Genomic DNA, 14266 nt, shown 5'->3' with positions numbered 1-14266 from the left:
TGAATTAAAAAATGAAGTTTAATTTTTTTTTTAAATTGAATATTTTTACCCTCCCTTTCATGATTGTTTATTTTGGGTGGTTCTTCTACGGATTGTTGTTTGCATGATCTATTTGTGTGTGTGTCCTTAGTTATTGATAGTTGAAACACAAGGAAGAACCAAATACATGCATTCGAGCAAACACATTGCTTGTGCCAACTTTAGTTGAAAGGATACCTGTGGTAAGGTTTGGCATTCTAGATGCTTCTGATTCTAAGAGAATCAAATGACATGTTGTTTCAAGTCCATTGATAGGCAAGTTGTGGTCTAATTGGTCAAGTATACCTAGTAGTAGCCCATTGACATCTAAGTGTATAGAGTCTTCATTCAAATCCAATCCTATCCTTCATTCCTCAATAACTTGTCATGGTGGTCCATCAAAATTCTCTCCCAATGTCTCACCTCCTAATCTATCTCCACCCCACAAAACCACACTATATGAGCTTCCCAAGCCACCTATTGATTCAGAAAAGCCCTTAAACTCTTCTAACATATCTAATATAACTCATTCAACACCTTTGCTAGGTAAGAAGAGTAAGGAGAAACATAATTTCTGAATTCTATACAAATTCAAGAAAGCTTGTATTCTCAGTTTACTACTATTTTATATTAAAAAAGACTGAAAATTGTTGATTCAGAGCCATAACACTAAATTTTCCATGTTTTGGAATGTGCTGCAAAATTTGTATGTGAAAAATAGAGAAGAGAAAGAAGAGCTACTGAACAACCTTGTTATTGGCATTGAACTTGCCCCACCTCTTCCTGTTCTTGAGAAGGCATTGCCTACTTGCTTGTTTCTTATGCATGATATTTTAATTTTCATGGCCTTTTTTTATTCCTATCTGAATGACTTTTATCTAAAGTTGTATTCAAGGACTGATGATTGGGTGTTTTGTAGGACATTTTGATTGTGTGGGGAGAACATGACCAAATCTTTCCAATGGCAAAGGCCTTTGAATTGAAAAAGTGATTACTTAATACTTTCAGTTATGATTGAACATTATATTTTGTAAGTTTTATAGTTTGAATAGCATGGGAAGCTTTCACAGTCCATAGTGCTAAAAAGAAACTCTCAGAAACAAGTAAGGTCATAGGCATTGTGACACTTTATATAGACATTGTGACACTCAATAAATGGATTCAGGATGATAGATAATGTGGTTATTGTTGAATGTGAAGTCCAATAATCATCTAAACATTCCTCCTTAGTAATGATTACCTCCTTGTGATCTGCCCCCTTTGTTGTTTATGAAAGTGTCTCCTAATGAAGTTTCATGATTCTTCCTCTTCATGTCCTTAGTAAGAAGAATTTCAACATCATCAAATCATAATACACTTTCTTTCTTTCCAACTTTCTATAGCCATAACTATGCATCCTTGTAATTATTTTATACTTTAAGCAAATAGGCAGGTAGGTAAAACAATTGAAGAACTTTAGCACTTGTCCTATATCCTCACTTGTCATAATATGACCAATTTTATTATTTGTTGAAATTAATTATTCATTATTTCATTATTTGCTGAAGTCTAGTTTATTCATTATTTTATTATTTGTTGAAATTAATTATTATTATGAGTTAAGTTCGAGGAGACTCAAACCCAAGACTCCCATATGAGAGACTAACTATTTACCATTGGTGGATGTTATCTAGATCAAACAAATATCAACTATATAAACCTTATATCTGGACTACTTTAGATAATGGAGATAAATTTACATAAAAAATTATATCTGTTATGTCAATTTCAGTAATATCAATAATTCTCTTAGATAACATAATCAAATTTAGGATGGAAAGAAGTTTGATATGTTTCTGATTCATCTCTATATAGATTGAATGAGTTGTAAATGCAATATTTTATTTTGTAAGACAGATATTTGTATATGTTTGTGAATCAATCTATGGTGCAAGTTAATCAGTGATGAAGTAGACAATGAAGAAGTGCCCTCACCATAGCCCTTACAACCACAATGTTGACCTCGTGGAGATTAGAAACCTTATATTAATTGGTGGCTTTGACCCCAAAAAATTTGGCTACATCTGCATCACTCACATAATTGATGGTGCCCTATGCATAAATGTCCATTTGTTCCATGTTGTATCAAGCAATTGTTTCATATCCAAGCCATTTAATTTGCAACCTTTTAAATCTCTACAAAGATAAAGTTGAAACAAGAGAATTTTTCTTCTCAAAGGTGTCCTCTGATTGTAAAGCATCCATTCCATTATCTGTTGAACTAGATATGTCTTGTTTGCTGAACAGATAATGGAATGGATGATTTACAATTAGAGGACACCTTTGAGAAGAAAAAATTTCTTGCTCCAACTTTATCTATGCAGAGATTTAAAAGGTTACAAATTAAATGGCTTGGATAAGAAACAATTTCTTGATACAACATTAAAAAAAAATTGACCAAACATTGGTGGAAATTTCGACCAATTCTTGATAGTTTTCTACCAAGAATTGGTTGAAATTTCCACCAATTATAAAACATATTCGACCAAACATTGGTGGAAATTTTGACCAATTCTTGATAGTTTTCTACCAAGACTTGGTCGAAATTTCCACCAATTATTAAAAAAAATTGAACAAACATTGGTGGAAATTTTGATCAATTCTTGATAGTTTTCAACAAGAATTCGTTGAAATTTCCACCAATTCTAAAAAAATTTAACCAAACATTGGTGGAAATTTTGACCAACAATGACAAATCAGAGCTAGCAAATATTAAAATTTTTTGACGAATGTATTGGTCAAAATTTTGACCAACTTGTAGGTTGGTCAAAATTTTGATGAGAAAAATTACCATAAATAGCTTGGTCAAAATTTTAACCAAAATTCATTGAAAGTTGAGTTCAAATTTACTAGTGATATACATACATATACATATGTATATACATGTATATATATACATACATATATACATACATACACACACACACACACACACACACACACACACACACACACACACACACACACACATATATATATATATAGACATGATACATACATCTGCAAATGCAATTTTATCGCCTTGCAAAATTGTATTTGATCCTGCTAGCTGGGAACAACTTATTGTTCATTTTATGTTATCTAATATGATGGCAGTTCTACAAGAATTTGTAATCAACCTAGCTAATTAGTAACTAGACCAATTTAACTAGGTTATGGCTCAGGCATATGCTATTCCCATTTATCATATCCTTTTAATGTTGGAGGCAAAAATTTTATTTGTGTAGGATATGGAGGAAGAGCAGTGGTGTTGGCAAACATGAAAAGTTAATAATGTGAAGTTACCTAGAGGAACTTGTGTATGCTCTTGGAAAACATGCCATCGAAAATGTTCATCGTGACCTTTTTTTCTTCTACATGTTTTTGAATGGAGCTGTTAGACACCTAGTGCTCACAAATGTCTACTTAAGAATGTATGTGAACTTGCAATTCACTTCTATCTGGTGAAATATGTAGAAAATCATATAATCCTTCATCACACAAGGTCTTTTTCTTTGTGTGCTCATTCATTAAGTTAAGCACCCAAGTTTTCATTTCATATCATGGTTTATCTATTTTGGGCTTAAGAAATGGTACAACAACCTAGAAAGAGTACCTAAGAAGAGATGGATCTCACATTCATTCATTAATAAAATATAGCATTGATTCATTATCACATGAAGTAAAAAACAATTATGAGCATCCATAAAATAATTTGATAACGTCTAAACCTAACTTGTAACATTAGTTCATCATTTAACATTCATTAATAGTAGCACATAAATACATAACATTCAATAACATGTGAAATAAGGTATTTAAAAATGCCTCAACCATTTATTTTTTAATTTTGGATCACCTACCTAATTAATTTGGAATTTTTTTCTCACCAAAAATCATAAAATGTAAGAACAATTGTGAAAAAAAGAGCATAAAAAGATGATTATCATGCACCAATATTTTGTTAGCTCTTTTGGCACAATCATTCTTACACTTTTTTGGCTCAATCTCCAACTAGTCCGTATGTGTTTTGAAAAATTATTCTTAGATCGTGAGTAAGAAAAAAGAGAAATATCAAACTCGAAAAATATGTACATAAATGCAATTACTTTTTAAACTTCAATTTTATAAACTTATAAAGAGAACCATAGAACTATAATAAACTATTGTGGTTTGTACTATTTGAAGATTATAGTTACAAATGATAAAGTTATATACCTTTGATTTAGAGAGTGCAAAATAATGGAAATGAAGTATTACAGAAGCTGCAAGCTTAACTGCCCCCCCCCCCCCCCCCCCCCCCCCCCCCCCCCCACCCCTGTGTGGATGGCATTGTTAAGTAGATAATAGTTTTTGATTAGATAAAAAAGTTTTATAGGGATCCTAAAATCTGAGAGTTAGAACAAAAATAGGTTGATAATAAGCATTAAAAGCTCAACCACAAAAGAACAAGTCTAAAGGTTGATAATAAGCACTAGGCCTAGTCATATAACAAAGGCCAAAGAAAAGGCCAAACTATTAAGACAAGACAAACGAAATAGTCAAAAGCTAGAACAAAAAGCCAGACAAAAAGGAAAAAGACAGGAACTAATCCTCGATCTTTCTTTCCAGCTCCTGCATGACTTGGGCAGCCTCATGGGCCATCTGGTTACATCCATCCATACATACATACACACATGGTAAATTACTACCTTACTATGTCCAAGGCTGCCTAATGATGTCCAAGGCATCTGCACACTAGAAGCATACTTTGCCTACCAGGCTGCCTACATACTCGTATCCATGAGATCGAGACCCTTGAACTACTCACTCTAACAAATATGTAGTTCTAATTTCTAATTGTTTTGATGTTGTTGTATTCTTATAACCACTGGTGAGTTTTACTCACCTAATACAACTCTTCACCAGCATACACCCACTCGAGTGAATCAGACAGTTTTCTATAATTACAATACTATAATACCCTACTGCAACCTTTGTATTGTAGTTTATAGTCAATGTAAGGTTAAGCTATATGCATCCTATCTCACTCCTTATATAGTTATGTTTAAAATCTTGTGAAAATAATCAATGGGTCTAAATAGATCAATCAAGTTAATGCTGAAACATAGAGTTTAGCCTTTTATTTTCAAAAGCCAAGTACACTAGATACATCCAGGAATGTCCTCATTGCATCCTGCATTAAATGTATCCAATATTACAAAATGCTCCCAAAGAAATAATAGTTCAAGGGAAATAAGCACATGAAAAATGAGAGGGGAACAAGAGGAATCTACTTACCTATAGGTGTTGCCATCACATCTGTGACCATGCTACCTGTTGAGTGAGTTTTATTGTTTTTATGTTGTACCAAGATCTCTCTGTTTATATACATACAAATGGGAAATGATTAATAGTATATTTTCTTAAATTCCTTTTTGTTTATAATCCATAATCCACAACATCTCTATGTATACATACATACATACATACATAGACGTACAGATATGTGTGTGTATGTATGTGTATATACACATATACATATACATATATGTACATATATACATATGTATATGTACATATATGTACATATATACATATGTATATGTACATATATGTACATATACATATATGTACATATATACATATGTATATGTACATATATGTACATATATATATATATGTATATATGTACATATATGTATATATATGTATATATGTACATATATGTATATATATGTACATATACGATATCTATGTATATGTACATATACATACATATATATATGTATGTATATGTACATATACATACATATATATATGTATGTATATGTACATATATGTATATATGTATATGTACATGTACATCTACATACATGTGTACATGTACACGTACATGTGCATGCACATGCACATGTACATATACACATGTGCACATGTACATGTACATATATGTACATAGATGTATATATGTATATGCACATGTACATGTACATGTATGTATGTACATGTACATGCATGTACATGTACATGTACATATATGTATATATGTACATGTACATGTACATAGATATGTATATATGTACATGTACATGTACATAGATATGTACATGTGCATGTAAATGACATGTACACATGTACATGTGTACATCTACATGTGTACATGTACAATCACATGTGCACATGTACATGTACATGTACATGTACACATGTACATGTGTACATATACACATGTATGCATGTACATGCACATGTGCATGTGCATGCACGTGTACACATGTACATATATACATACATGTACATGTATGTATATATGTACATGTACATGTACATACATACATACATACATACATACATACATACATACATACATACATATATATATATATATATATATTTGCATATGCAATTTTATCACTTTGGAAAATTGTATTTGATCATGCTAGCTAGGAACAACTGATTGTTCATGTTATTGTACCTAATCTAATGACAATTCTATAAGAATTTGTAATCAACCCAGCTAATTAGCAACTAGACCAATTTAAATATGCTATGGCTAGTCACTTAGCATGGGTTGAATGAGTTTTATTGTTTTATTATTTGGATTTTAGAATACGTATGCAAGTGCAACAATTTTTCTATTGTGCTAATATGTAATAAGCACCATAAAAAATCAAGGTGTCAGTTGCAAGTAGTTTCATTAATTTGATAAGTGAATTAACTTTGAAAGTGGGAAGATCAAAATTGGCATGTCCATCCTTATGATAGAAGTCCTTATCTCAAAATAGAAAATTACCTCAAAAAACAAGTGACAAATTAATAAATATATGGAAAATCCGAAGAACATTCACCTATAATATTTTTGAAGGACAAAAATATAAATTGGTGAAAAAAGTCATGAGCTATGTGGCTCCACATTGTGGCTATTCCACTGTCCAGTAGTGGAAACTCTTCATGTTAAATATGAAGATCTTGAAATTAAAAAAGATAAATATTAGAGGTCTATAAATGTATTTTAGTGATAACAAATATACAATCTAATTTTAAGAAAAATAATAGTCTTAAATGTATATGATTAAATAGAATAAACAAGAGTACTTATTGTAGCTGTATAATTCTAGTATTATTGATTATGTTGAATAAAATGTTCAATAAAACAAGTAAGAAGTAACATAAATGGATCATCTGGTCGATCCTATTATCACTTAATGTGAATGCATCCAATCTTTACTTGGATGATATTATGCACGAGATCTTTACTCAATCACTAAGAGATAATATAATCTATAAGTACATATTTCTACATACCTAGTTTGGTATGAATAAATTCGATTGAATGCAATACTAATTGCTTGTGTAAATTCAATACATGAATGATTAATCTAATTTAGCACAAGTACTATGCAAGTGTGTATGTATGCATGTAAAGAAGTTCACATAATGAATTGATTTTACATACACACATGCACATATGCATGTACAATCATCAGAATCAGTCATCCTCGAATCTGACCAAAAATATTATATATGAACAAGAGATACATGTTTACAAAGAAAAGAAAAGAAAATTTACATAGGTACCTCTTCTCCCCTTGAAGAAAATCACAAAGCAAGGACACAAAGATCACAAGGGCACAACATGGCAACAAAATGCAGTGATCACAAGGGAATGACAAAAAATCCTAGATCTCCACTAATGTAGTGCCTCTCGTGTTTGTAGTTTGTACCTTGTCTATTTTGATTTGAGAGATACTTGATACTTTTATTATAGGTTCTTTGTGATGACCTGAGGGTCAAATGTTATACTTTGATTCAGTACCATAAATGCTTTACTACTATACTGTTCAGTTTATCATATTTGCATGTTGATGCCATTTTGAGATGATAGTAGATCTATGATGATATCTGATTATCTAGTATTTAGACTTACTTTCTGATTATGTTATGTGATGGATTTTATGCTATGGTGATTTACGTCATTCTTGTCTCTTTTTGCTTTATGTGAACATGAGTAATGTAAATGGACTAATTAGGTATTTAATGCATTATGCTTCAGCTATGATATTATATGCAATTGCATTTGATTGTTTGTTTTAGTGTGCAGGATTTATATCCCTGGTAGTGGCACATGGAGTTAGTGATTCAACTATTCATATTTTACCAATGTTGTCCTTGTATGGTCGGTGTATCCTTATTTTAACTATTTAAATTAAAACTTTTCAATGATTATTAAATCTAAACTCATTTGCGTTATGTGATTAGACCAATAAGTGTGTCTATGCATTTAGGGGTTTGCATTGTCACAAAAGTTGTTTAGTGATTTATGTGATTTTGGGTTTTTGGGCTTTCAATCTTCTCGAATTTAATTTTTGGTAGCTTTGCCCTAGGTGAATTCCAGTTACAAGGAATAGCCTATTTTTGTTTGGGTTGATTCAGAGTCTAGCTAGTCTAATTGGTTGATTGCCCTAATCAACTATTCACTCGAAAAGTGAATAAGTATGGAAAAAGGGATTTTATTATTCACTTCTCACTTTTGGAAAATAGATTTTTGGAGAGCTTTTCTCAAATCCTCTTCTAAAGGATTTGATTTTTGTTCATTTTGGGAGCTGTGAATGTGAGATTTTCACGAGATCAATCTCGTTGGATCCAGCTCGAGGAGACCTTGCTTTGTTGTGATTTTCGACAGTATTGGCAAGTTATTTATTTTATTGTGCGAGTTTCAGATTTTGCCCCTTTTTTTGTTATGTAGGGCTTTCTTTTTTTATCATTTTTTCTCTATTTCAACTTCTATTTTTGGTAGCCATTTGTTAGGAGGATGAGAACTAGTGTTCCCCTCTATTTCAATTTGTTGGTTCTGTCCGATTGGTCGGGTATGAATATTTTTCCTATTTTTATGATGGGAGTTTGGGGTTTTGCATCGTTATGCTAGTTGTTTTTGCATATGGTGTCCAAAATCAATTATTATTAGATTTTTAGAGTTTTTGTACCCAAAGGTCAAATGGGTTTTAATTTTGAAGATTTTTAAATTTTGGGGTTTTTACCTCATTTTGTGTGTCGCGTTGTTTTCTCAAGTTTTCTTGGCATGAGTTTGATTGTGGACCTGGATTATCTATTTGGATGTAGGTCAGATTTTATTGCATTTTTATGTTGCATTGGGATTTGTGTCACACTATCCTCTCGAGTTTGTTTTCAGTTGAGTGACTTTTTGCTTTGTGTTCTCATCTAGTCCTTGTGTTATGATCTTCATGATGGTGGTGCGCCACACACGAGTACATCTGCATACATTTGTTGGGTGACTTGCAAGTCCCAATCTTCCATGGTACTTTTGGAAGTTATGATCATTCGGGTTGGGTTGGGAATTTGCATGCTTATGGGCACTCATCATTGGATGAACATGGGTAGGGTAGTGTAGCATATGGAGGGGGTTTCTATCTCACAGCCCAACAATCATGATGCCATGGGTTGGCAGAGGGAGCTTTAAATAAGTGATAACTAAATAAAACATTGGGTGGTAATAAAACTTAAGATAATAAAATGTGTGAGCACCCGATTAAGTTTGAGGACACAATATGTGAGCACCCGTTTAAGTTTGAGAACCTATGATCTAAGCTTGGGATTTTTTATGCCAAGCGACTCTCCATGATGTTAGCCCCTACTTAGTAGCTCATTGAGTGTCTGACCAAGACCTATAGTTTATGGATTGTCTATGACTTGGTTTCAGTCATCATACTGTATGGTGTGTGTGTGTTAGCCATGGATGTTGTGCTTGTGTGTGTTTGTAGTTGGATCATTATCTCTATCAACATGGTGGGTATGGGTCTACGGGTTCCACATGGTTGGGAGGCATAGCTACCTATACCACTTCTAGGGACTGGTATATAGAGATAGTCTTTTGTCGTTGTGTGACTATTGCTAGATTTTTTCACTTGGTTCTTTGGGTTCTAGAGTATGCTTCTTGTGATTTATGATTTCATTGGGATGCTTGTATATCATGTTTAGGTGATGTTACTTATTAACACATTTCCTTATTATGATGATTAGCATATGATAGATGATGTTAACTATTTTGTAGGATTATCTTATGCTTGTGTTTAGCATGTTAGATTTCCTTATGCTTATATAGTAGTATGTTTTTGTAGTGACATCATTCTTATGATAGTACCGATGATCTATTCAATAGCTTGGGATGTTACGCATGGGGGATGGATAGGGTCCATGATGGCCTTATGATGCCATTATGATTGGGAGGAACTGTGTACTTATTTTGGTTGTACTATACATTGTGATTTTATTTCTATTATTGTGATGTTGCTTTAGTAAATTGCGATGTTTCCTTTTGTACTTTCCCATCGTTGATTATTTAGATGGTTAGATGTAGTTTACATCTTTTAGTAGTGTGTTCAAGTGTTCATGCCTCAAATTATGGATCTAGTACTCCCCAATGTAGAGGTTCTAAACTTAGTTTTAACCTTGTTGGTTTTCCTTGAGTGTTTTTCCTACTTTTCTTGGGCATGGAGTGATAAATTTTATATCACACACCCATTAGGATTTTGCCATGCATTCTCTGATTGTGTCTCATGCCTCTTTGAATTTTGTTGTGCAATACTTTCTAGTATCGCACCCACTTTGAAGAAGTGTCATACAATAATTGAAGAGTATTGCATTCCCTTGAGAGAAGTATCATCCTATCCCTAAAAGTGTTGCCATGCTTATTTAGAAATATCATGCAATATTGGAAAGTATTGCCTAGTGCTGATTTAAAGTATCATCTGGTATTTGTGAAAACCTATTCAGGCAGACAATGGGCACTTTTTAGTATGACCCAAAATTTTTCGGAAGTGTTTTGGCTACCCTCTCAAATTCTCTTCAATCCTTTTGTGTTACATTTTGAATTCAAAATGTTTCAATTCGGATTTAGTTAATCATCTTCTATTATCAGTCATTTTGGTTAGTAGTGGTGCTTGGAGATCTATTGGTCTCAAGATGTTTGGATAGTCTTTTGTTGTGATCTTTTTGATCCTCGTATCTTGTTGTTGTGTGCATTTATACTTGCTTAAATTTTTTTTTATCTTGGCTTATATTTATCCTTATTTCCAAGGATCTCTGGGCAAGGCATTACAACTGATCTCCACCAATATTCAGAGCTCTCCACCTTCATTTGGAGCTTTCCACCCTCTTTCGTGCACATCTCTCCACAATCAATCAAAAAAAATGAGGAATGATTAATGTTGTATTTTCATTTCATTTTTGTTTATAATCCACAATCCACAAGATCTCTTTGTATACATACATACATACATACATACATATATACATACATACATGAAAACAACAATGTACTTTCTAAGAGTTTACAATTGTTCAACAAAATTATTGTTTTACAAGAAAATGCATCTGAAGAACTATTAGCTCATAAGAAAGAACATGTTGTTGAAACAATACAAAAGGTTCTTGACATGAGAGGTCTGCAAGTGAGGGTGTTGACAAATCTTGAAAACTTGAATGCTGAAATGAAAGCTATCGATGATCAAACACCTATGCATGAGTTAAAACACACTATGAAGTTGATTTTAGATAAGGTAGAGGTGAATATTTATAAGTTTTATAATCAAAATTTAAGGAATGAGAGCAAAGGAGAAGGAGTGACTTTGGAAAGAGAATGAGAAGGAGCAGCTTTAGAAAGAGATTGCATGACAGAAACAACTAGATAACATAGAGGATATTATAGGAGCCACTGAATATAATCCAAGAAAGTGTTGTGGTAGGTAATATGACATTGGAATCACTTGCAAGTGTCTTTGAGAATTTATAGTCCAAATATCAAATGCTTATAAGAGTGTTTCAAGTATTGGCACAATCTCCTTGCGATGATCCTAAGTATCAAATGCTTATAAGAGTGTTTTAAGGTTGGGAACCAATTCAACATCCTTTACATGGTTTAGAGGTAATTTCATTATGGAAGACACTTCTACAAGGGAATGAGCCTCATGATTATGGCATTTACATAGAAGCGAAACTTGCTTCTTCAACTTCCTACACTCAACTATTCACTAAAGTTGTTTTTTAATTCCTTGCATATGTAATTTTATCACCTTGGAAAATTGCATTTTATCTTGATAACTGGGAACAACTAATTATTCATTTTATTGTACCTAATCTAATGATAGTCCTATAGAAAATTTTAATCAACCCAACTAATCAACAACTAGATCCATTTAACTAGTTATGGCTAGTTTCTTTCTAAAAATATCTTCTATGATTTTTTTTATAAAATTTCTTGCGAACTCTACCCATTTTTCCTAGTCTACATTATTTTATGGAGGATCTTGAGGTAAGTCACTTAGCATGGGTTGAGTGAGTTTTATTAATTTTTATTTGGCATCTAGAATATGTATGTAGCTGGATCAACTTTTTTGTTGTGCTAAGATGTAATAAGCACCTTAAAAAAGATCTCTAAATATACATGTTTAGAAGAAGATATAAAGAGATACCTATTTAGAAGGGAAAGAAACCAACATTTACATAACCCTTGAAGAAAATTTTAGAGCTAGGGCATGGCGATGAAATTGCAGAGCAAGGACACAAAATGACAACAAAATTACAGAGCAAGGGCATGATATGGCAACCAAATCGCAAAGCAAGGGTATGACACCAAAATCATAGAGTAAGGGCATGACAAAAAAATGTAGAGATGGCAAGGGCACACCAACCAAATCACAAAGAAAAATCACACATCAAGGGCACAAAAATGAAACATAGAGATCATAAGGGTATGACAACCAAATTGTTGAGCAAAGGCATGGAAAGTAAATGAAGAGATCACAATAACAAAATCACAAAGCAAGGGAATGACAACAAAATGCAGAGATATCATAGGAACAAAATGCACCAAGCACAAGGACACAAGGACATTTAGATCTCTCCACCCTTGTTTGAATCTCTCCACCTTCTTTTGCATGCAACTCTCCACAATCAAAACAAATGGGAATTGATTTATGTCATTTTTTTTTTGTTTATACTTATGCAGGGGTCACAATTATGATGCTTATGTTGGTATTGTGATGACTTTGAGGAAAATTGCAAAACAAAAACATGAAAATTACCATAAATTAGATCATCATCGTAAATTATTGTCACAATTTGACCCCAAATATTGTAGTGATAGAAGACAAGTAACAAGACACATGACCAAGTGTCAGAGCACTCAAGTGTTGAGTAATTCAGTTTGATATGTGAGTTTGTAAAGGCACAAACTTATATGTAAATCATTTTGGCTGACATTCTTATTACATTTAATATTCGTAGAGCCAGATCTAATTCTAATTACACATCATTAACATAAGGTAATTATCCCTAGGCATGCAACTTTACCAATAAAAAAAAGGGATGTAAACGGAAAAAGATGATAAACTTTAAACCTTTGAGCAAGATCTAGAAAGTTCACAAGAAGTATATTTTAGGAGGATTCTAACCCTAGAATCACATGTGATAAACAAAGAGAGTGATGATTGAAAGCATGTTGAAATACATAAGGAGAATTCACATATGAATGAGTACTAAGAAAAGTTATAGAGACAAAACTAGTAGAGAGAGCAATCAGAGTAGTGAAGGATTGAAAATTTTTATCAATTTAGGAGAATTAGATCAAAGATATAGTAAGGAGTAGACACAATATCATCTAGCAAAGTATACCAAGGGTCAGGTACAGAATCAATTATTTTTTAATTGAATCAAGGGAAATCTCTTAACATAGTGGTCCTAATAGGCCTATGTAAATCTCCTAATAGAGTCCTTAATTAATTGTAAGTATAAAATCTTTTAACAAGGTGAGACCTGAAAATCTTTTAAGTCTTTAATAGGATAGACCTTTTATAGGGTAGATCATATCTTATGGTCAAACATTGTAACCTATATAGGATAGTTTTATTGTTGCAATAGTGAAGATTTGTGGGCTTTGTCCCCACCCCAAATTTACCTTCATCTTGAAGCGTTTCTAGGTAACCAAATCAATGTGTTATTTGTTGAACTATTATGGATGTGATGTATTTAATTTATGTTTTAGCATTATAATTTTATTGATGAATTAAGAATGATTTAATGGAGTTGATTTTCATGTCAAAAGTTTAAGATCTTGATTCACCCCCCTCTCAATATCTTGTTTCCCATATAAATATTTTACTCACATCCCTTACTCTAGAAAATTTATCATGGTCTTATTTTCTTTTTTAATTTCATAAAATCATTTCTATTT

The sequence above is a fragment of the Cupressus sempervirens genome, chromosome 9 (genome assembly GCF_028749045.1).
Source record: "Cupressus sempervirens isolate cs-2001-9-10 chromosome 9, ASM2874904v1, whole genome shotgun sequence".
NCBI classification, from domain to species: domain Eukaryota; kingdom Viridiplantae; phylum Streptophyta; class Pinopsida; order Cupressales; family Cupressaceae; genus Cupressus; species Cupressus sempervirens.
This window is presented reverse-complemented; position numbering follows the sequence as displayed.